At 43.8% G+C, this 25,922-nt stretch overlaps 2 pseudogenes; both read left to right on the top strand.

Moving 5' to 3' along the window:
• The first annotated feature begins 584 nt into the window (after positions 1–584).
• LOC136461441 (calmodulin-binding protein 60 B-like) lies at positions 585–17,519 on the top strand (annotated as a pseudogene).
• A 553-nt stretch (positions 17,520–18,072) lies between these two features.
• Positions 18,073–25,339, top strand: LOC136538882 (calmodulin-interacting protein 111-like; annotated as a pseudogene).
• The last annotated feature ends 583 nt before the right edge of the window (positions 25,340–25,922 follow it).

The raw sequence follows: 25,922 nt of genomic DNA, 5'->3' as shown, positions 1-25,922 counted from the left end.
TGATATTTCAACCTTCCATGAATGCATTATCCTGATCCCTTTTGTCTCATTTTGTCTAAAACATATCTAATGGGAGATGTGTCTTGGACAGGATGGTTGACACCCAAGGTTCATCGTCTCGGGGAGGCACAGGGGGAAACTATAATCCACCACCACCACTACCACCTCCTTCGCATGGTGTCGTTCCAACGTGGGCCAAAATTCTTCAGAGGGATGAACTCATTGCAAGGCTCAGAATGACATGATGGGTCACATGGTGCAAGTGATGGAGACCATGCATGCTAATCCACCCGGAGCACAGCCACCTCAACTCCGAGGATACCATGGTTTTGTGAGAACCAATCCACCTGTCTTCACCGGAGGGAAGGATCCGATGGTAGCTGATCATTGGCTAAGGGCCATAGAGAAGGTGAATTTTGCCATGCATCAACTGTAGGAGGCAGCTGACCATTGGTGGCATGACTATCATGCCCACTTGCAGCCCAATGTGCAACTCACTTGGCAGTAGTTTATAGAGGCCTTTCGTGGATTCTTTATACATGCTCATCAAGGCTGCTGAGTTTCACAACTTGGTCCAAGGAAAGATGTCGGTGGTTGAGTACACCCACAAGTTCAATGAGCTTGCCCAATATGCTCCAAATGAAGTTGCTATTGGTGATGCTAAGAAAGTGAGGTATGAGCACGGTCTCACTCCTGTCATGCAAGAGAAGTTATGCAACGTGCCAACCCCCACTTTCAATGAGATGGTGAGCGCCGCTATCAAGGCTGAGACCAAGAAGATTGCGGTGGACGATGACAGCCGCAAGAGGGAACCTTACAACCCAGGCTATGGACAGGGTCCGTCCAAGAAGTCGAAAACCCCACAAGTTCCGCCAAGGATTCTAGGCTACGCCGCATCGCGTCCAATGTGCATCTAGCCACGTGCACCTCCACAGCGTCCGTAGATGCAGAAGGAGAAAGAACATCAAGCAGCGATAGCTACCGGGGTGTGTTTTGAGTGTAGTGGTTTTGGCCACTTCGCTCGTGACTGCCCAGTCAGGCTCTAGAAGTGGCAAGCCGCCGCATAGCGAGCAGCAGCTCCCAAGCGCATCGGCAACGTGCCCAAGAAGAACAAGCAACTGCACTTTGTGATCGCTGAAGAAGCTCAAGTGGATGATGGAGTGATAATTGGTAAGTTATCCATCAACTCCATTTCAGCAAGAATGTTGTTTGATTCTAGAGCATCTCATTCATTTATTCGTGAGGGTTATGTCTGGGACAATAAGTTTCCAACTATGGAGTTTGGGAGGGGATTTCAGATTATTGCCCATGGAGTTATACATGAGTCTAACCACATAGTTAGCCAAGCTCGGATTGAGATAGCGGGTTTGGAATTTTTAGCCAACCTGATCGTTCTCCAGTTGGGGAATGATGTGGATGTTATTTTGGGAATGAAGTGGATGGTTAAGCATCAATGTGTCATTAGATGTGTACCTAGATCTATAGAAATTTAACACCCCTCAGGGAAGTTGGTTACTCTTTATGCTTCCCAAAGTCAACAAATTGCCTTGAATAGTTTGAGAACCAAGTCCAACGTACACTACAAAAAATCTAGGTTTGTATGGCAAATTGAAAATGTCATGGTAAATACAGGATTTGTCATAAAAAGAGTCTTATGATGAAAAGCAGCGTCATGCCGGTTGTCATAGAACGACCATCGCTAAATGTACCTTGTGACGATAAACCAAGGAACCGTCATAAAATGTACGTTCCTTCTGTGATGATGTAATGGGTCGTCATATATTGTACACATTTTATGACACCTAATTATGTCAGAAAAGAGTAGTCAAAGGGTCATTGAATACCATGATCATCACAAATGCCGAGTGTGTACCCTGGTTAATGCTCGCTATTATGATGATAAGAAGCTGTCATGTATAGGGTACTTAACCATGGTTAAGACATCTTACGACGAGTCTCTTGATGTCATAAAAAAGGTTTTAATCAAAGGCAAATCTGGCAATGCATTATATATTCATTCAGTGATGAATCTTAGCACAGGTCATATAACATAGACATAAAAGTCACACCATCATTCACATAGAACCTAGATCGTATGATGCATTACATAGTGCAAATGGTTCAAACATCACACAAGTTTGTGGTTTACATATGCAAATAAGTTCATATAGTTTCTGACAAGACAAAGTTTGTAGTTCCGGCAATACATTAGCTCCCATGTCCCTCACCACAATTAGAAGAATCTACACCTTGCAAGAATCTGTAGCTCCCATGTCCCTCACTTCCCTCCTTGCTTGCTGCAACTTTAAACTGAACAAAACAACACAAAAGAAAATAAGTAGTTGGCAATAAACTTAAATAGAGCTAACAATAAATCATCTTCATTAATATATATAAATGGTTTATTTTAAACTATTATTTTGTAAATCATCTCGTTCAGTCCTAACTAACAACCATATTTGTTGAGAAGGCTGAGCTCACTGACATCAAAACAGTCTAGACAAACCATGAACATTTTTGCTATTACACATAGGCATAATTAGAAAAGAAACACAAAGTGGCAGTTTCTAGAATAGAGCACTAATGGTGGTTGTTACTAGAATACAAAGTGGCTGCAAGCACACATCAGTGCACTACTAACTTCATTGGTGAACTCGATATTATCATCAATACACAAACAAAGAAAGTTCACTGAATTCCACACGAAAAATCAATGGTACACTAGAATGTTTTATGGTCTAGAGTACAGAAAGATAAACATTTGACGAACAATATACAGATATGGAGTATAACAATCTATACATGACAATTTGTAGAGTGGAACATGCGAACCTTTAGGCTGCCAGTGCAAGTGCATGGACACTCTTAGTTTTTTTATACTATCTTCCTCTTGACAAATGCGGCACTACACAATCTACAGAAGCGACACTTCTTCAGAACCATTCCATGATTAATAATTGAAAAACATATAGAATAACGGAAGTAGCAAAAGAAACATCACATAAGTTTGTGGTAACTGGACGTGAATGCAAACTGGTTAGGACAGGAAGGAATTTGCAACTAAGCACTACAGATGCAACTGTTCCGTGCATGAAGCTACTGCTTCCTTAGGAATACATGAAGCTACTACTACTGCTTCATTTCTAATATGTTCTCAATTTGGTAATATGAAGCAAGTAGCTGCTGCCTAACAAGTCCTTCGGCAATATGAACCAAGTAGCTGCTGTCAAATTGGCTTGACAAAATTTAGTCAACGGATTAAAAGTAACAAATCAGCAAGTATGCATGCTTGGTGTTGGATCCTCGAAAAAATTACAAACAAATGTAACTTAATTGGAAATATCAATCTCTTGAAGAGGACAGATTAGATTTACCTTCTCTACATCCACCTTCAGCAAGATAAGTATCACCGCTTTTAATTGCCTTTGGTAACGCTTTATCTTGTTCATCGATGCTTAGCAACAGGTGAATCTGTGAAGGTGAAATAAATTTCAGATGATTTTAAATGCATGGTGCTTTCTAGCTAGATATGAACCCCCTTCCCCTTTTAATTGAAGGATGCTAGATTCACCTGACTGAGCAGAGCAAGACGCAAAACCACACCTGACTAGACCGGCGGGGTCCGGGTTGGTGAACCCGGCGCTGACCCAGCACAGCACGCGCCCAGGTCAAACGCCGTCGGCCACTCAAACGAGTCGTGGTCCAGCAGCGCCTTCCTGGGGGAGGGGAAGATGGAGAGGCCGAACCTGAATGCGACTGCCTCCGCATCGTCTGTCCCACTCCCGAGCTACAGCAGCAGGTGTGCGAGGGAGTCCTCCCTCTGCTCCGATGCCACCGGAGCCACCACGGGGACCGCCGCAGTAGTCTCCGTGGTCAATGCTGAAATTATACGAGAGATATGTAAATTTGTGAACAATGTTTACTAACACTTTATCGGATGAAGAAATGACTAAAATAAAAGTTGTAGATCTTGATGAGTTCCACAACCTTTATGTTCATGACTTTTTCAGCTAAAATCATTTGTTGTTTCAAAATCTTGTTTGAAGTTGCCATTTTTGGAAATTTAAAATTTGAATTGTTCAAACAAATTCACATGACAAGATGACCAAAATGAAAGTTGTAGATCTTGAAAAGTTATAGAACTTTGTAGTTGACAACTTTTTTATTTGAAATCATTTTGTCAAGCAAAACTATGTTTGAATTTCTCACATTTGAAATTTGAATTTTTCAAATGACCTCAAATGGAGAAACAACAAAAACAAAAGTTGTAGATCTCGAAACCACATAATTCATTAACTTGTGGTAAATTTATGTTTATGTCAAAATTTAAGGTGCATACGAGTTCAAAGTTGATGAGAGGTGTGCAAACTTAAAACATTTGTGAAAGATTAAATAAAGAAAAAAGAACTAAGTAAGGGGACAACTGATCTATTCCATAGGCTGCTGCTATTTCATGGGCCTAGATACCATTGTGGCCCACTTATATGTGAGCAGACTTCGGCGGATAGGAACAAGGCCAGCACACAACAGGTCTTGATTTGTCCCACCTCGTGAAGCCAAAGGAGATAGAGGGAGTATCAAACTCTTTAATTGGTTTGCATAATAACAAATATATTTATTATTTAATTTAATTTTAATAATAAATGTAAATTAAATGTTTTGTATAGTCAGATATAGGTTTGCATATCAGTTGGATACTTCCGATTAAACATATTTAAATTATTTGAATTTGAATAAAAAATGTATATATTGGTCTAGAAAACATATATATATTAGTCTACAAGTCTCTCGTTCGAGCACCGTTGGCTTAATATTTTTTCTCTTCCATGTGTTGTACATGTAACTATATATATTGAATGACGTGTAGCTGCTTCAACTAACAGATTTGCATCTCAATGCTGGAGTCTGAGTTCTTTGTACCCAGAGGTCAGCGTGGCCATATAAACAAAATTGTAGCCATTAGTATCAACAAATTTGTAGCACAAATGGTAGAGTGCTTCCCTTTCAACCGAGATGTCTTCGTTTCAAGCACCTTTGGTGTCTTTTTTTTGTTCTTTTTAGATTTTTTTACTTTCTTCGTGCGAAGTCATCGACAACATGCCATATTAGAATTTTAATAGAATTCAAAAGACAGCAAATAAAGAAAAAATCATAGAAGGTCATAATTCTTGTAGTGAGATATTAAAATATATCAAAATTATTCCAATTTCACGCAATATATTTTCTCATGTAAAATGATAAAGTTACCTAATAGTCACCTTGAATCCTACTAGGGAGTTGATGCGGACCCAATAACGAGTGCTATGAAACAACGGGTCAAGGGTCCAACTCCTATTGATGTCTAGTGACGACAGAGGCCGTCACATTTGATAAAACATTCAGTGATCCTCCACTGACCGTCATAACAAACTCCATAAACCGTCACTGAAAAAACATTCAATGATCCTCCACTGACCGTCATAACAAACTCCATAAACCATCACAAATTAGGTAGCTATAGGCAGCTACCTAGGATTTACATTTTATGGCGATTCCATGGTACCTTTCCATGACACACGACATGATATCGTCATATATAGTTCTGACGCTTCTGATTTTATGACGCAATAGTGCTCTGCGTCATATTATGACACAATATATGACAAAAATACGTATTGTCATGAGGATTTTTGTCATTGAAGGCAACTTTTCTTGTAGTGGTATCAGCGGGAGTCGAGCGAGTTCCAATTGTGTGTGAATTTCCTGATGTTTTCCTAGAAGAGTTAACTGGAATGCCCCCAAAGAGAGACGTAGAGTTCCTAATCCAATTAGAACCTGGAACTACGCCTATATCAAAACCTCCATATAAGATGGCACCACCTGAGTTGGAAGAGATGAAGAAACAACTCACAAGTTTGTTGGAGAAAGGTTACATCAGACCTAGTTCTTCTCTGTGGGGATGTCTAGCTTTGTTTGTGACTAAGAAGGATCACAGCCTAACGATGGTAATAGATTATCGGCCACTCAATGCACGAACCATCAAGAACAAGTATCTGCTCCTAAGGATTGATATTTTGTTTGATCAACTCAATTCTTCTCTAAGATCAATTTGAGATTAGGGTATCATCAAATTCAAATCTGAGAAGGGGATATACTGAAGAGTGTGTTTTCTACGCGGTATGGTTCTTATGAGTATACAATCATGTCCTTTGGATTGACTAATGCTCCAACCTACTTCATGTATCTCATGAATTCAATCTTCTTTGAAGAGTTGGATGTGGTTGTGATTATCTTCATCGACGATATCTTGGTATATTCGAAGACTGAAGAAGATCACATGAAACACTTGAGAATTGTGTTACAGAAGCTAAGAAACCACAAGCTATATGCTAAGTTTAGCAAGTGTGAGTTTTGGCTCACCGAGGTTTCCTTTTTGAGACATATCTTATCTCATAATGGAATCTTTGTGGACCTAAGCAAGATTAAGGATGTAGTGGAATGGGTTACTCCCACTACGGTGAAGGAAGTTCGAGGCTTTCTCGGATTGGCGGGTTATTACCGTCGATTTGTGCCCAACTTCTCCAAAATTGCCAAGCCATTGACTGAGCTCACTAAGAAGGATGAACCCTATGTCTGGACAGAGGCAAGGGAAGAAGTTTTCCAAATCTTAAAGCAAAGGCTAGTTACTGCTCCTGTGCTAGTCCAACCCAACATCACTAGACCCTTTGAAGTTTATTGTGATGCATCCAACGTTGGATTGGGTTGTGTACTTATGCAAGATGGACATGTCATAGCTTATGCCTCTAGATAGCCTTAAGAAGGAAGACTAGTTGTGGTTGCACCTTGGTAGAGAGAGATGTGGATTTGTTATGTCGAGATATGCAAAGATTGAATGTATCCCAGATAGCTAAAGGTTCCTTCTCTATGTTGCAAGTGACTTCTCATTTGGTACGAGACATTAAGGCAGGACAACACTTGGATGAAGATCTTGTTACCATCAAGGAGAGGATAAAAGATCCAAAGTATAAGAGTTTCCGTTTGGATCACTCGAATACCTTGTGGTTTGGGAAAAGGCTTATAGTACCTAACCAAGTGGATCTAAAGAAGCAAATCCTAAACGAGGCCCATGAATCAGTTTTTTCTATCCACCCTAGGAGCAACAAGATGTTCAGGGATGTGAGGAAAAGGTTTTGGTGGAAAGGTCTAAAATAGGATATTGCAAGGTTCGTAGCGGAATGTGATGTTTGTTGTAGAGTAAAGGTCGAACATCTTAAGCCGGTCGGAACTCTCCAACCATTACCTATACCAGCTTGGAAATGGGAAGATATCACTATGGATTTCATAACCGGTTTGCCAAAAACATCTAGTGGATATGATTCCATTTGGGTAATTGTTGATCGACTCACAAAGTATGCACACTTTTTACTAGTCAAGGTCACTTATCTAGTTTTCAAGTATGCAAAAATATATCTAGCTCAAATTGTTTGTTTGCATGGGATTCCAAAGACAATAGTTTGGGATAGACGTCCGCAATTCACGTCTGATTTTTGGAATGAGCTACACACGGCAATGGGAACAACGTTGTTGTTTAGCACTGCTTATCACCCATAGACTAGAAGTCAAACCGAGAGAGTTAATTGGATTTTGGAAGATATGTTGAGAGCTTGTGCTCTAATATATAGTTCTAGTTGGGACACTTTTTGCCCAATTTGCCTACAACAACAGTTATCAAGCTAGTATAAACATGAGTCCTTACGAGGCCTTGTATGGTAGAGATTGTAGGACTCCACTCAATTGGTCGTAAGTTGGAGAAAGAAGGCTATATGGCAATAAGAAGGTCAATGAAGCCGAAGAGAAAGTTAAGCAGATAAAGATTGTTTCAGAAGCCGCACAAGATAGATATAAGGCTTATGTTGATGACCATAGGAGGAATGTGGAGTATAAGAATGGAGAATATGTGTGTTTGAAGGTTACGCCATTCAAAGGCACCTAGAGGTTTCAAGAGAAAGGAAAACTTGCTCCAAGATACATTGGTCCATTTCGGATATATGATAAGAGAGGGAAGGTTGCTTATGCACTAGCCTTACCCGACTCACTTTTAGGAGTGCACAATGTCTTCCACGTATCTCAACTAAAGAGATGTTTGAGAACACCAGACGAAGAGGTCAATCTACAAGATATTGAGGTTGACAAGAATTTGAGTTACAAAGAGCAACCAATTGCTATCCTTGACTTTTTAGAAAGGAAAACTAGAACAAAGACCATCAAGATGGTGAAAGTACAATGGAGCCACCATTCGACCGAAGAAACAACTTGGGAGGTTGAGGATAAGATGAGAATGGAATACCCTCACCTTTTCGAGCAAAGGTACCAGTCTTAGGAGGACTTTTAGTTTGGGCTGAGTTTCAATGTTCTTAGTGTCGGTTAAGGGGAATTAAAACATATTTTCCTTGAATTTTCTTCCTTGATTGCATAAAACCTACTTTTGAGGAATCTCGGATGTGATTCTTCTAAGGGGGGAGAGTTTTCATGACCCAGTCTTGACACCCTTGTGAGCATCAGCATCATGAGCACAATTGCATTTGTAATCTAAAAACTATAAACTGAATTGTACTTCTTTCTACATTCAAACTGCTCACTGTTGACTTGACGGATGGTTTGTCAGCACCACCGGACCATCTGCCAATTCATCTGCATGACCTGACAGAGTCCAGACCCTATCAGTCAGTTCATCAACACCACCGGACAGTCCGCCATCACGACGAAGCATCCGATAGAGTCAGCCCATGCAACATTGTGAAATGTCACTTGGAGAGATCACTTGGTCCCACTTGACAGCCCACCTATCTAGCTCATAGAATGGCCAAGGTAGAGCACCCACAGCTTACTCATTCACTCTTACACTTCCTCTCTCTCTCTAGTTCATCTCTCTCCACCCTCTCTCACACTCAAGCAAGAAGAGGAGAAGGAAAGGAGAAGGGATTGAACCTTGGATGCAATAAGAGATGTCCATGGAGACCACCTAGAAGCTCTCATCCATGAGAGGTAGGGGTTGGAAGAGGGAGGAGCCCTCTCACCCTTGCCATAAGGAGCTAGGAGGAGGAGGAATCAAGAAGAAGAAGATTTTGAGTTACCAAGGGGGAGATTCAGCTGCTCTATCTTCTTGGAGAGCTTTGCATCTTCTCATTGCAACCCTTGGTAAGGATCTAACCAAGCCAACCTAGGATTTCACCTTTTAGGAGCCATAACCTAAGAAATGTTAATTTGTGGCCTAGGTTTAGTTTGCACCCAAAGTAGCTAGAACCAACTAGCTAGATATGCTCTATAGGACCCTAGTAACCTACACTAGAGATGGTTTGCACATGCAAGTACCATAGATGAAGATTTGGATTTCGAGTTGCTAAGAAGTGTTCACTATCAGTAATGATGGAGGGTCTGACATCAGTAGCGGAGTGTCCATCAGTACTGAGTAGCTCTTTGTTCACTTGCACAGCACGCATTATAATTCATCGAAGTCTCCGCCACTGCACCGGAGTGTCCGTCGAATTATAAATCAGAGATAGAGGAGTTCTAGCGAATGCAGTCCTTAGCTTTTGGTATAACGGAGCGTCCGTCAATATTCCAGAGTGTCCGCTAAATTATAAAGCCTAAACCCAAGAGTACCTAGTTCACACTAGATGATCCATAACACACACGGAGTGTCCAATAGAGCTTGAGCACTTAGCAGTCAGTAGAACCCTATAGACCTAATCTGACGGATGGTCCATCACCTCGATGGAATGATCCGTTGAATTATAAATCAAACATAGAGACTCCCGAGAGCATTGACTTCATACCAGAGAGTCCGATGATCCTAGAGTGCCAAATTCCCACTAAGTCCTAGAACCACCGGAGCGTCCGACATCCACGTCGGACTTTCCGACAAGTCCTAGAACCACTGGAGCGTCTGACATCCATGTCGGACTATCCGATAGTCACCAGTTAGTAGACTTTAGTGTACACCTACACACTCACTCTTCTAACACTAAAGCTTAATCAACTAAATATCATTGCATGACATCTCGTGCTATGAGTATTGTATTATATGCAATTCGCTCATCAATCATGATGCATATAGGTGACATGATCTCCGAAGATCCTGTGCTTGAGGAGGAGCCTCAGGATCAGAGGAAGAAGCTGCCGAGCCTAGCAACGATGTTCAAGGCAGGCCCCTATGCATCCCTATACTTTTTAAATGCATAATGAACTATGGTTATTTATTGCATCGCTATGTTACTATATGACTAGTGGACCAGGAGGGATTCACCTATGCCAAGGCATAACCACATAACGCCACACCAAGCATTCCCGTGTGTCTTTATTAATTACCCTGCTTAGTATGCTTAGATCTTAGAGTCGAGCTAATGATGGGTTTCTCATTACTCGCATGATGATAGGTTGTTCACCCACCAAGCAATACCTTTGGGAAGGGATCAACACTTGTTCCACTTGAGAATGGAAAGGGTAATGGTAGGCAAGGGGTATGGTCATGGCAAGAAGGGGGATTCTTGGATGACATAGCTTGCTTACCGGTTAAGTACCGTGCATCTATGGTAGTGAGTACGAACATAAAATTGTATAGACCACTTGTCGCCAATGGGGGTGACAAGCCAAGTAACTGATTTTGACTATTTTATTCACAAAACTAGCAAGGGGGTTGCGTCGGTTGGGAATGTCTGAGTCTGTGACAATGACCGAGGACTAAGCCGAACCTTTCATCAAACATCTTGGCCGGGTTAGGGAAAGGTTGAAACATTGAGGTATCCCTTATGTACCGATGGGTCTTATGGGCAATATCCCTTGTTTCGAGTGGGGTTAACTTGTACCCCTCTGCAAAGTTTACTTTTGAAAGCAATAAGTTCTAATTTCTAGATACGGACTTGAGTTGGGTTTGGAAATCAGGACTCATGGAAGATCGAGCTCCAATCGGCTAAATGCTTACACTAATTACCTATGCTACGCTTTGCTACTGCTACGTCATAGATCACCTTTACTTCCGATATAAATGCTTTTATGCAAATGATACGCATTCCTTGATACTAATCAAATTGCATAATCCTTGTTTATTATATTGGGAAAGACCTATGAAGTACATTCGAGTACTCACCCTATTGGATCTTAAGTTTTGTAGGTAGCTCCCGTCCATGGATTCTTCTACGCTCCAGACCCCTCACCGGATCAGGAGTGGTGAATGATTCCGTGTTCCATAGATACATGGATGTGGCACACCCATGTATCAGTTATCATGAAACTATGTTATGTTGAAAGACTTCCGCTATACTTCGATGTAGACCTTGTGATCGTGTTATGAACTAAGTGTGTGAACCAAAACTTTAAACCTTAATGCTTTGAAATGTGATGTAACTTAAGCATGGTTGTGATGTATTCTCTCTCTTGAACTAATCCTAGATGAGGCCATCCTGAGTACATCTAATGGGGGTGTACTAGGATGACCTGTTAAGGGATGTGTCCAACTTAATAATCCCTGGTGGATTATCATCTTGGGTACTCACTTAAGAGGGCATTGATAACATTCAAGGTTCCCACGTTGGAGTAGAACCAATGCTTCACCTTTTTGAGCAATGAAAAGGGGAAAAGCCGAAGTCGAATGGCATCTTATGGGACTCCTTTGATTGAGATTGTGTTGCAAATCTCTAGAAAGTTCTGAAGATGAGCATTAGCATCCTCGGAAGGTTTGCCATAAAAAGGGCTTGCTTGCACCATGGTTATTAGTGCTGGCTTAAGCTCAAACTCTTCTTTTCCGCTAAGAATATTAGGACCTGCGGCTACATTAAAGAGAGTAGGAAAGGAATAGTCGTGAATTGCCTTAACAGATGCACTAGAACTGGTTGATGCAATACTGCTAGGATGAATAGATTCGGGTGGTGGAGGTTCTAAAAAGACCGGTTCAGTTGGTATTTCTAAACAGACTAATTCAGTTGGTGGAGAATTTGGATGAATCGGAGGAGGATTTCTCCGAGGAGGGGTGAGACTAGCTCTCGCCCTTCGAAAGAGAGCCTTAGGATCATCATGAAAATCTTCCGACATATTGAATCCACCCATACTTGACATTGTTACAAACAAAACAAGCGGACTCTAAACTAGGAAAAATCACTAAAACTATACTGACCAAAATATCTAAGCCAATGTCTTCCCTGGCAATGGCGCCAGAAATGCTTGTTGATATTTCTTATGACTATTGTACTACTTCTGCAAGCACCCAGAATATATCGATGCAGCACTTTACTTGAGAGTATTCCAAGTATCGTATTTATTTTCACAGGGAAGGCGTAGTATGACTAAGACAAATTATTATATAATTTCTAGTAAATTACCTAGGCATGATTATAGTGGAGTAAAGGGAAGTAAATAAAACTAACTAAAATAATAAAACAAAGCACACTACAATGATCACAGAGTAGGTGAAGGTAAATTAAGTACTATCATAAATAGAATTCAACCTATCAATTATCGAGCAAGATAAGCAATGAATATACTTCGGGGCGTACCTGCCCTAAACTCACCCAAAGGTTGATTAGGCACAAAGCACCATGAGCTCTATGATTTAATAACTAATTCCAACGTGGTGGAATACAGAGGATGGACAGGGCTGTCACCACCTGCCACCTACCACAATCTATCCGAAGAACTAGCCACAACCCAAGGTACCCTATGGTCTAAGAACCACGCTTACACTAAGTGATACTACTCGAACTTGCGTTAAGATCAGAGCACCAAGTAGTGATGAGGATCCCGTATATCGAAAACTTACTAACTAAACAAGATATGATTGAAATATTCACAACACTAATTTACTCTAATGCAAGTAAATAAATGCTAGAAATAAGACAAGTACGAAAGCAAATATATAGAAAGCTAAAGTAGCTTACAAGAGCTTACAGAAAGACTCCAGAAGACTTCTCCAAGCTCCTAGCTCTTCACTTCTTCACTCTCACTCTCACTACTAACCTAAACTTAGGAGTAGAGAGAATGATTCTACTTGGGATGCTTTACAACTGCGGTGGACACCTCTATTTATAGTACTAAGGAGCTAGGGGTATTTGTAGGTAGTGGAGAGGCGGTGGAGGAAACTTGGGCGCCGGACGGCGGGGGTAGGGCGTCGACCGGCCCTCCGATGCACCGCCATTGCATCATAGGGTCTTGGTTGGCTCCCAAAGTCGGTTATGATGCCAGCACATGCCAAGTTTCTATCCAGGAGGTGGTTCCAAGGTCGGTTGATGCTCTCCAAGTCTATGACGATGGGCCCATGGATCCAAGGCAAGTGAATCTCGTCCATTGCTTAAACCGACATAAGATCGATGCTTGTGAGGTGTTATGGAGGCCATCCCACGGAGAGTGGTGGCAGAAGTGAGAAGGAGCGCGTGGCAGCCGAGATGACAAGAGCTGCAAGTGTCCCCTCCGTGTGTTTGGTTTGAGGATGGTATGGGATGGGTTTGACCTGACCTAGTTTTTTGGATTGGGTTGGACCCATCTCGTATTTGGTTTGAGGGTTGGAGCCGTTCTAGCTTTTTGTTTGGTATATGAGGGATCAAGTGGGTTGGGATGGATGGTACTCTAAACTCCGTTAGTTGCTATGTACATGGGACCCATCTGTTAGCAACTTCTCTCCTTCTTCCACCTCTCGTTGCAATGCATGGCTCCGTCCGCCCGGTGCCCCCTGCACCGCATTGCCCCAGCGGCCAATGCGCTGTCCTGCCCCAGTGGCCCGCTCGCACTGCCCCGCGTGGCTCGAACTCGATGCCTTGCGTGCGGTCGACCATTCCAACATGCATCTGAGCTCGTCCACGATTTCGGCCACCGCGCCCCACCCTGGCGACCAGCGCCTCGCCCCGCGTTGCCCTGCTCCGGCGCCGCACCCTAAGTTAGTTGCTCCAGTGCTCCGGGTGCCGTGCCCCGCCCTGCGCTACCATGCTCCAGCGGCCAGCGCTCTACCCCGCGCTGCCCTACTCAGGCGCTGCGCCCCAAGTCAGTCGCTCCAGCGCTCCATGCGGCCGTGCACGAGACGGAGACGACACGACATCGATGTGGGTCGGTGGTCCGCTCCATTTGGTGGAACGAGCTCAACCCGCATCTCTGTCCTTTGAGTTCGACCCGATTCAACCGACCCCAAACTAAACACCTCTAAAATTGGGTCGAACCCATCTCAACCCACGCCATCCCTGTATCAAACACATGTCTAATGTTTGATTGGGGTCGAACGGGTCAAAACTGTCGAACCGTTTTGGTCCATAGGCTTGAAAGCATCACTGATTCATTTATATTATATTTATTTTGGAAATGCTAATTTCTTAACGCGCAGGCGATGAAGCTTCGGCCCGCACACCTCGAGGCCCGTCCGATGCGCGCAGGGAAGAAGGAGGCCGCCCAATTTGTCGCGCTCGCACCTACCCGAAGTTCACCGTCCGCGTCCGTGTCTGCTCCCGTGCCACGCTCGTGCCCGCCCAAAGCCCGAAGCCTGCTCCCGTGCCTGCCCTTTATCTTCTCCACCTCTGGCGGCGCCTAGGGTTCCGGCGGCCGCGCGCCAACCCTTCTTCCCCAACTCCGGTGGGATATAGAAGGGTCGGCCGGGGGGAAGCAGGTAGGCTAGGCGGTGGGGATGGCTGGCGGGTAATTTAGGGGAGCTGGCGGTGGTAGCGGCGGCCGGGCCAGGTCGGGGCGGGGGCGCCATGGCCGGACTTCGAAGGAGCTCGTCGGAGTTCGCCATGGCCACATGAGGGAGGGAGCCGGGGGAGGGGGAGGGGAAGAAGGAGGTCGCCATCGACGGTAGGGTCTCGCCGGAGCTCCACGGCCGCGGGCACGGCCGCGGAGCTCCGGCGAGACCCTGCCACTAGCGGCGGGGCGGTGGTCGGCGGGGCGGTGGGAGGTGGTAGAGGCGGGGGGCGCTGGTGCCGGATCCGGAGGGGTCGAGGTCGGGCCACCGGAGCTGGAGCCGGATCCGGGCGGAGTGAAGAAGCGCGAGCTGGAGGAAGAAGATAAGGAAGGCGCGCGGGCGTTATAGGGCGTGATTGGTACCCTGCAAATGCACCAGCCTGGCCCGTCTCATGCAGGCGCAGTGCGTTTGGTTTCCTGGACTGGTGTTTGGGGCCTGGCCCAGCTCATGCAAGATGCCCCCCTCGGCCAGGCCGAGGAGGAACGCGGTGGGAGTTCGTTTCAATCGAGCCAGGCTGCAGCGATGCAACGCGAGCGCACGCGCGGTCATTTTTTTGGCTCCAAAGAAACAAGTATGTATGCACTGCTATCAACCAAACACCATCCCTGTGTGGCCAGGCTATACTGAGACAAGCAACCAAACAATATGCAGATGCATGGACTGAGCCTGGCCAAGTATGGCTTGGCTAGGGTGGTGCGAGCCAGGTTGTTGCGAGAAACGAACCAATCACACCCATATTCTCTGCCTCCAGTCCTGCACGCTCGGCGATAGTTAAGTCCTATTTATTTATATATACATCCACAATCCACCGGACCACCCCCGATCCGAGGCTCGTCATCTTCCGGGGTTTAGGCATCAACCGTCATAGACTCATAGTAAATAAACCTTACAAATAAAAAAGAAAAGAAAAGAAAAGCACGAGAAAATTGCAATTATAGGACGCGAAACAATGCGCTTCGTTATTATAGGACTCCAAACATCGACTTCGCTAAAATGACTCTTGAAACGTTGGCACTTTGTTATACATTACATTTGGTCTTTTTAATCACTTTTCTCAACTAAAATACATGTATTTTGCCATGATGTAACCGTATTGCCCTCAGGGCTTCAATGGACGTGGGATGAGGCTGCAAGCCGCTCGCCTATAATTACAATTTTCTCTGCCACTTCTGGTTGCCACGACGATGAGATAAAATCTGAGAGCAACACAGCCATTAAGGTTGGCATATTTAATGGGGACAAGATGATCGAATCGGGCGGGCTTTCAAACCTGCAAATTGAGATCTTCGCCCTTGAGGGTGACTTTCCTCATGCTTCCCCAAAGAGTTGGACTCCTAAAAAGTTCAATAAACATAGAGCCAATTCTCGGGATGGAAACGGAAATGTATTGGGAGGTGAAGGAACAAAAGCCCAGCTTAAGAACGGACAGTGCGATCTTGGTAGCATCAAATTCACATAAGGGTCGTGCAAGGCTCGCGGCGGGAAGTTCATCATTGGGGCAAGAGTTTGTGAGGGTGAGGTATCTGGTCTCCAGATTCAACAAGCCGTCATGAACCCTGTGGTTGTGCAGGATCGCAGAAACAAATGTAGGTTTGTTGCCATCCATATTTCTTTTTATTACTTGGCAAAGTTGAAAGACCATTTATGACATACAGCTATGGTCCAAGATTCATAGCATGCATTCAATTGTTCTTGGTTGATGTGTGACAAGCTAACAGCAAGTTTTTCTCATTTTCCTTTCTTTTTACAGCAAATGAAAAGAGTCATCCTCCAAAACTAAATGATAGCGTGCATCGTTTGGAGGAGATTGCCAAAGTTTACGCAGAAAGGCTGGAGAAGGAGAACATCTTTACTGTGGAAGACTTTTTAAAGGCTTTAAATAAGGACCCTCGTAACCTTGCCAAAGTAAACTCAACATTTATTTTATCAAATCCCAAACATTTTCTTTCATAACTCTCAGTCAGTTTATTTACATGACATCATCGCCATTCCTCGGTATGTAGATTCTCAGGGTAAACATGGAACACAAGACCTGGAAGAAAATGACAAAGCATGCTAGAGAGTGCTCTCTCGGAGGCAGGCACAAGCTGAAACTACCTTTTTGCACAGAGAAAAACGTGAAGCTTTTCCTCAATTGTGTGTGCACTGTCTTGTAGGGGCAGAATTTTTTGGTGGTCCTTACACTCTGACAGATAACTTTAGTTTTGCTCAACAGGTACAAGTTTTCATGTGAACATATTTAGACTCGGTTGCCACTTTCTTCATCGAAGTGAACGTGTAGTGTGTGTTTGGCTGCAGGAGTTAGTGGACCAGCTGAAAAAGGGGGCTTATGCTAAACTGGATAAGCTTCCCGAGGATCATGTAATGACAGACAACTCTCCTAACCCAATTCATGTGGATAAATATACTAGTATTGGTGCTGGTCCATCCTATATGCCCAGTGAACAGCCAAACTGTTCTGTTCGCCTCGCATCTGTTCATGGTTAGGGAATACTGGTTACTTCTCTTCTTATGCTGCAAACATACAGGATTTGATGGTACCCTAATACTCACGATTTTTCTTTGAATTGTTAGGTACGGCAGCAGCTGAAAGATTGAGCCATGATCGGATTGAGTCATCTTGTCCGAATGCATACAATGACCCAGTTCCCAGCTCCTTCATTCCTGATCACCCCAGCATGCATAACTATCAAGGTGCTTGTTTCAGTCCTGTAATTGTTTCCTTTTCTGCAGAGCCCTCTATTTGTGTATCATCAAAACGAACTATGTTGTGCGATGCAAGGGCCCCTCTCTTGTGCTTGTAATGCAGAACATGTACTGTGGTGTGTGATTCAGCGTCACTGCTATAGGTTACTGCCTGTACATATGTCAACTGCCTCCACTGGCGGAGCCAAGGGGGGCTGGCAGGGGCCATGCCCCCCCCCCCCCCCCCCCCCCCCAATGTTTCAAAAAAAAAATAGTAGTATAACTTAATATTTTTTATTTATATTAAGAGGAAGATTATATAAAATTCTTGTCATATATACATATTAATATCTTCTAGGTAATATAATCATACAAAACACAACTACATAATAAAATTATCGTAATGAAAAAGACCGAGCCGGCCCCCTCTAAGTATAATTCCTGACGACCGGCCCCCTGAGTATAAATCCTAGCTCCGTCACTGACTACCTCTACATACGTCAAGATTCCACGCATACCCACGACCTACTGGCGGCCTCCACACCGGACAATGGTATGCCAAAAAAGTAATTAAAAAGATCAAATGTCATGTATAATAAAGTGTCAATGTTTTAATAATCGCTTTAGCGAAGTCGATGTTTAGAGTCCGTAATAACGAAGCGCATTGATTCGCGTATCATTGCAATTCTCTCGAAAAACACAGCCTCTCGTCGTCGCCAACTCGCCATGCCTCCTTCCAAGGGCAAGAGGCAGCAACCATCACCGCGCGCCCCCTCCTCTCGCTCCTCCCCTGACCGCGGCGGCGGCGGCTGCGGCGGCAGCACAAGCGTCGACCTCCCATCCATCGCCTCCGCCGCCGCAGCGCGGTTCCCGGCGCTCGTGCCACGCGGCGGCGCCGGATGCCTCGCTGGCACAGTCGACGATGTGGCCCCCAGGGCTGGGAGCAGAGGCGGCGGCTTGGGGAGGCTCTGGCTCTCCGAGGCCGCCATGGTCGGCGCCGGGATGCGGCCCGGGTGCCTCGTCTCCGTAAGCTCCTGCTTTCTCACCTTTTTGTCCCTCAGCCCTTGTTCCTTCGACTTAGGACTGTTTGTTTCTGCAAATTGTTTGTGTGAACCAGCTTGGCAGATTCGTTACATCCAGAATCAGTTCAAGGAAGTGCAGTTTGTTGCTCAAATTTATGTTTGCGTTGTGACTGGGAGGTTGGATTTATCACAAGGGCACTGAAGACCATTTCAGTCTTATGAGCTCCAATTTGACAGACATTTAGCAATTTGTAGTAATTCCGGTCGGCATGAGTCCACCCACCCACGTGTGTGTTTTTAATGTGCCAAATTGAACTTTAGAGTTCCAGTGAAGTACAAAATTATTGGTTGCTTTTTATTTTTCTTTTTTTTTTTAGGAAAATGGTTCTGAATATACCACTGAACTGACTGATTACACGTTAATATCATTGAAAAAAGATAGCTCCTTTGAGAAATAAACCAATCGCACCTTTTGTGTCCATCCATCTGTCTTCTCTATTGGATACCTAGTTCATGTTCTTGCGGCAGACCTAATTCCCATCCTGGAGCACACTGCTAGCCGCCATAGCCCTCCTTTGCGTTAAGCCACCACACCCCAAATCAAATCTGCAGGCCACTAAATTGAACCCCCCACCCAATCCAAATGGAGGCTTTTTTACTGTACGTCAGCTGTGTTTATCATTGTTCTTGCATGCTTATTGTTTTCCATGGATGCCTTCTAATTGTTTATACATGTATAGAGAGGAGAAATTTAGGACAATGGTTCTGTAGTTGATGGGTTCATCTGTGTTGTGCTTTACAGCCTGTAAAAACAGAGCAGCAAGGCATGGATGTAAAGGAACCTGCATATCTGCCTAGGTTTTCTGGAAGTTGATGAGGGGTTATCCCAGGTTCTGTCTAGAAATGGAGTGCAAATCAAAAAATCATTCAGCTCATGCCCTCTTTCCAGCACCTAGCTTGCTTCAGTCTAGCACTTGCCTGCCCCAGTTACCACCTGCCTACTCCAGTTCACCGCCTGCCCATGTGCCTATTCCAGTTTAGCATTGTTTCCATCAATCAATAGACCAAGGAAGAATACCGTCTGTGTGACAGGAACTGAACTGGGAGATGGGGGAGAAAAACAAGCACTTCAACAGAGAAGATGGATGGATGGATGGATGGAAACAGGACAGTGATGTATTTATAAAATAGTGTGATCTTTTGTTGGTATTAAGTTTACTTGTTAAGATCAATGGTATATTTCTAGAACCAAAACCTTTTGATGTCACAGAACCAAAGTTTCATACCTTTCTGTGTATCTTTCTATGAATGACCAAGACAAGGTGTGTTTCCTTGTTCTCAGGTGTCACTGATGTCTTTGAGCAGTGACCAATTAGATGGATTCCCTCTAGACAATTTATTTGAGGAGTGCAAGAGATTCTTTGGTCTTGATGTGGACAATGATCTCCTGTATGGTGAAGCTGGGAGAACCTTTGTGGTTGCCACAGTTTTCCCCTCACGTGAGGTATGTCTACTCTATTTTTCTTCTCCTGTTGTCTAAATGCTGTAACAAACTGCGGACTTTTTTAACTGGGTTGTCTTACTAGGTTCAAAAGAATAGCGTCAAGCTCTCTTGGGATCTTGCATGTGTTTTGGGATGCCCTTCAGTAGGTCGACTGTTATTTATTAGCACCATATATACACATCAGACCCCAAAGCATAGTGATGGTGCCGATATTTTACGGGTAATAAAATGTAAGAATCTTTACCTCAGTCTAGTTCCATCTGAGGTTGGATCTGCCAGTAGCAATGAATCAGAGTCTGACTGCTGTCCTGAAAGAAATGAAATGGTTATGGAGACATGTAAGAAGATACCTTCTGCTCCACTGCATAGGAAGGAGACCTTGTACTTTTCATTCAACAGTGGCTCTTCAATGTGCTTGGATCAAACCACTGCAAGATCAGCATTAGCAGATGAAGAAGTTAACGAGTTGTTGCAGACTTCAGCTCAACGGTGGCTTAATGGTAGACAGTTACTAAAAGGAAATTTTGTTCCTCTCTCAATGTGCAGAAAATTGTCTTTGTTTGTGGTGATGGGAGCAGAATTTGATGGCTCTGCCCAAGGTGATTTGTGCAAGAAAGGGAATACACTGTCTACTGCAGAAGACTCAGCTAACTTTGGGGAAACCCTAGTTTCGTTCCTTGTTGATAGAACCACAAAAGTCCATCTGTCTGATTCTGTTTGCACAGAGAAGCTTCGCCCAGATAAGCTAGATTTACCATTGGAACTTGAATGTGACAAAAGAAATGAAGTTTCCAATCATACTCCAATGCTTGGTGGGTTATCTAAAGAGTCAGCCATCATAAAAGGAATAATTTCATTTTCACTGGCTGATCATATTGGTCTGCCAAGGTATTGCGTAAACAGATACACAGTTCCCCTTTATTCTTCCATAAAAAATCATTCTTTCAATTTTGTCACATTTTGATTAATTTCAGATACAAAGGTGTTCTTCTTTATGGTCCACCTGGAACAGGGAAAACTTCTCTTGCCTCTTCCTGTGCCTATGATGCAGGAGCCAACCTTTTTACAGTCAACGGACCAGAGATCATTAGTAATTATTACGGTGAAAGTGAGCAATCTCTGTATGATGTTTTCAGTTCAGCTAAGAAAGCTGCGCCTGCTGTGGTTAGACTTTCTTCAAATGCTTAGCTCATGTCAACTGCAAACAAAAATCCTGTTAGAGTTACCTCTTTAAGAGATAATATTGTAATTTATAATGCTGAATCTCCCCTTTGTATTAGAAAAATAACAACATTTTTTGCTGAGTTTTGTGACCAGTGTTTTTTTTTTAATGACACAAACAACTTAATTTTATTGTATAGCAGCACTGAAGTCTTCAAGTTACATCTTCTAATTAAATTCATGAACCAAACTTAGTTACTCTTTTCACACCCAGGGGGCAGATCAGTAATTGTATAAGGTTTGAAGTATTTAGTTAGCAATGAGCGATACTATGTATTTGACATATCGGTATCCTATAATTGGTATCCCATCACATGTTGCCATTTGTGACACTAGTATGCATCTATCTTACGTAGATATTTATTGATGAATTGGATGCAATTGCTCCATCAAGGAAGGAAGGGAGCGAGGAGTTATCTATTAGAATGGTGGCCACTCTGTTAAAACTGATGGATGAGATAGGTCCTAGTGACCGTGTTCTCTTAATTGCGGCTACTAATCGGCCTGATAGTATTGATCCTGCACTGCGGCGTTCTGGAAGATTGGATAAAGAAATTGAGATAGGTATAATCCTACTATGCTGTCCATATATTTTAAAGTAAAAAGGCCGTTCATGTAGTCTCGTCTACATACACATGATGCTCTAAATGCCTGTAGATAAAAGTAATACCTATGGATATGCAGAATGTATTAGGAATGGAATGAATTGTAGCATGCCTTTAGGTATGAAGTGTAGCATCATGCCTTTAGGATTGGTCAATATTTTTTACTTATAACTTATATGGAATGGAATGAATTGTATTCTGTCTTCCGTTGTCCCTGGTAGGTAATTATTTTTTATGTTCTTATAGTAGCCGTCAATATTAAACTAAGGTTAGCTTGCATATATAGCTGGTATCAAGTTTAAGTGACTAAGAGTGTTGAGTTAACATGGTTGTCCAATGATATATTGTTGAGTCTAAAACCATGTTGACCATGATTTGTTGTCTACACACTGGGTTGCAGGAGTACCATCTGCTGCACAGAGGATGGACATACTTCGCCACCTTCTAATTGGAGTTCACCACTTTCTCAGTCAATGATTTCAAGTCGTCCGATTAATCGCGATTAATCGTCCTAATCGGTCCTGGGTGCTCGATTAGGGACCTCGACCCGATTAGCTCGATTAGGGGCCTGGTCGTCCGACTAATCGTCGCCTAATCGCGATTAGTCGTCCGATTAGGGGTGGGACGACTAGTTTTGGCTGTTTTTTTTTTGCTGCCGCGCGCGGGCCACTGGGCGAGCGCGCCAGAGCGCGAAAACGCAGCTGCGTGAGCGCGCGCGCGCGGGGTCACGGGCGCGCGGGTCACGGGCGCGCGCGAGCGTGGGAGGGATAAGGGGTTTTGGCTGGTAGCGACAAAAATTTCACGGGAAATTAACAGCCGCCGCCGGCCCTGTGCTCGCGACTCGCGAGTCGCGCCCGCCCTCTGCTCCGCCGGTGGCCGGCGCCCCTGCAGCCTGCTCCTGCCGGCGGCCCTCTACTCCGGCGGTCCCGCCCGCCCTCTGCTCCCGCGGTGGCCAGCCGCCCAGCCCTCTGCATCCTGCTCCCGCCGGCGGCCATCTGCGCCAGTCCGCTCGCCCTCTGCTCCGCGGTGGCTGGCCATCTGCGGCTCTGCCCCCGCCCGCCCTCTGTTCCTGCAGGTGCCATGGTCTGCTAAATGCTAGATATTTGCTACTGCAGCAGTGCTGCTATTGATATGTGTCAATAACTCAAGATCAAGACTACATTAGTGTTGCTAATTATGGTGTTCTTTGGTATTGCAGGCTTCCAGCAACAAGTCAGCAAAGGAATGGAGTTTGGGACAGTTGGACAGTGAAGAAAAGGCAAGAAAACAACTCCCACAAGTAAGTCACTTGCTAAACACTAATGTAGTCTTGATGCTTGCTATATTGTGTACACTATATAGTACATATAGGTATATATATAGTATGTATGTCCTGATGCATAGGACGATTATATGGACGACCAGGGTCGACTAGGCTCGACTAATCGGCCTGGTCGACGACTAATCACGATTAGTCGCCTGGTCGGTCCTATAGCGACTAGGTTCGACTAGACGACCTGAAAACATTGTTCTCAGTAATGAGGAACTTGAGTCTATTGCTCTAGCTACCCATGGGTTTGTGGGTGCTGATCTAGCCGCACTATGCAATGAGGCTGCATTGATTGCTCTTCGCCGTTTCATCAGCCTAGGAGAAAATTCGAGTCTACAACTTGGTCAACCTGACTCTAGCATAGATAAGTGTATTCGAGGGTCATCCTGGCTATCAAGAAAGCTCATTATCATTGTCTTTATCAACTATGTCATTGGATGATGGTCCCTCTGAAAATAGGAATAACACAAAAATTAGCAAGTCTTATGATGAGAAAGATGAAAAAATATTGTTAGTAAACAATGGGGACTTTCAGAAGGCTCAAATGAAAATTAGACCAAGTGCAATGCGTGAGGTATCACTTCTATCCGCCTGCAAGGCTTGAACTCTGTAACTGTTGGCTTCTTTTATTACAGTTCCTTTATATATGCATTTTGACCTGTGTAAAAGCGATGCCAATTCTCAATCATACCCTGCACAGGTAATGCTTGAGGTTCCGAAAGTACGTTGGGAAGATGTTGGTGGTCAAGCCAGTGTCAAGGAGCAGCTTATTGAAGCCATCCAATTGCCGCAGAAATACCCAGAAGCATTTGAGCGTTTAGGGATCAAACCCCCCAGTGGATTGCTAATGATAGGACCACCAGGTTGCAGCAAGACACTGATGGCTCGCGCTGCAGCTTCTGAAGCAAAATTGAACTTCCTTGCAGTTAAGGGTCCTGAACTTTTCAGCAAATGGGTCGGTGACTCTGAAAAGGCAGTGAGGTCGCTGTTTGCAAAGGCTAGAGCTAATGCACCAGCAATATTATTTTTCGATGAAATAGATGGGTTTGCAGTAACTCGTGGGCTTGAAAATGATGGCACGTCTGTTGCTGACAGAGTCCTCTGTCAGTTGCTTGTGGAAATGGATGGTGAGTTTTTGTCACCCCATAAACGAAATTTCTCTTATGTTGCATCATGGCTGTTCATAAACTTGCCGATAATTGCCTTAGGCTATAATCTAGTCGTCTTATATATACTCACTGACACTAGTCACTAAACTTTTTCGTTGGCTAAGCATCAAATGATGTTTCCATTCAATTATTGATCAATTGGTGTTTAGCTATTTGCTCGTGCTCACCCGCAGTTGGAATGTTGGTGACTATTGTCTAACACATTTTGTTACTTACATTACAAGCACCTATTGGTCATTTTGGTGATGCATAATTTACTATTTGGTGGCGACAGGTTTGGACCAGAGAGTTGGTGTAACTGTTATTGCAGCTACTAATCGTCCTGACAAAATTGATCCTGCACTTCTAAGGACAGGTTGTTCATTAGGTCTATACAGTGCATTGTTTGGTTTCACATATAATGCTTTCTACAATCCTCCGGACTGACTTTTGATTACGATGTTATGACCTAGGTCGTTTTGATAGGGTGCTTGATGTGCAACCGCCAAACAAAGCTGACCGGGCAGATATTTTCCAGATTCATACACGCAGCATGCCATGTAGTCCCGACGTGTATCTGAAGGACCTTGCTAGACTCACCGAAGGCTACACCAGTGCGGACATAAAGCTTGTCTGCAGGGAAGCTGCTGTTGCAGCACTTGATGTATGCTACTCATTCTTTCCCACTCTGGTAACATGGTCATATCAGAAATTTGCTGATAAACTACTTCATTTCTTTTGAACAGGAGAGCTTTGACTTGGAAGAAGTAGCAATGAGGCATTTCAAGTCCGCGATCAGCAGTGTAAAGCCGTCTGATGTTGAGTTTTGTCAAAAACTTGCAAAGGATTTCCGCAGATATGTGGATGGCGGTGCACCCCCGAGGAAGCAATACTCTAGAAGATGGTTAGGTTTAAAACGTGGTCACAGAAATTTTGTCGTAACTTGTATCCTAAAAGCGATTCCTTTTCTCATATCTGCCACATCACCTTTGTTCTTTGAAATGTAAATACAGAACTTTGTTGTCTTGAAACGTTGTCTATTTACTTATTTTAGTAGCTACTCTTCAAAACTTGTAGCCTGTGGCTTGGTATCGTCGGAGCTGTACGGCAATGATGTTGCACAAACTCTCTCCTGGAGCCCGTGAGCGGGTTGGAATTTTGTGTACTTCTTTCTATGCGATGCCCAATGTTCGTTTCTCAACAAATGAGAAACCAAACCACAAGGAGATTTCAAGATTATAGAGATGTCATTTGGAAGTATACATTGACAGTGATCTGTGGGAAACTGATGAGCATCTCCAGCAGTCCTCCAATCTCACCGCTTATCCCCATAAGGCCCTATTTGGTTTATCTTAGAACCAAGGGGAATGGGAAGGATTTAGGTGACTAAATTCCCTACAAGTCAAAATCCTCTTCTATCTCTATGGTTCAGGCATGAAACGAACAAGGTCTAAAAATGTCATATTTAGGGCCTGTTTGGTAGGGATCCAGATTCTCGTAGAAATGTTTTAAATCTAGATTCTCTCAAGAAACATTTTGGATGGTGAATCAGAATTACTGGACCGTTTGGCTACAGAATCACCGTGAAACCACGTTTTCAACTATTCATATTCGTAGGAACAAACGTGGGAATCACTTGGAACCATTTCTGCTAGAAACATTTCACATCGATGCTGTTTGGCACGATTTCTGTTGATTCTCAAAAGAACTGGAATTGATTTTGCGTGCCAAATGCACCC

This window comes from Miscanthus floridulus, chromosome 1 (genome assembly GCF_019320115.1).
Source record: "Miscanthus floridulus cultivar M001 chromosome 1, ASM1932011v1, whole genome shotgun sequence".
In the NCBI taxonomy this organism is placed as follows: domain Eukaryota; kingdom Viridiplantae; phylum Streptophyta; class Magnoliopsida; order Poales; family Poaceae; genus Miscanthus; species Miscanthus floridulus.
The sequence above is the reverse complement of the archived record's forward strand: the minus strand, read 5'-3'. Positions and strand labels throughout refer to the sequence as shown.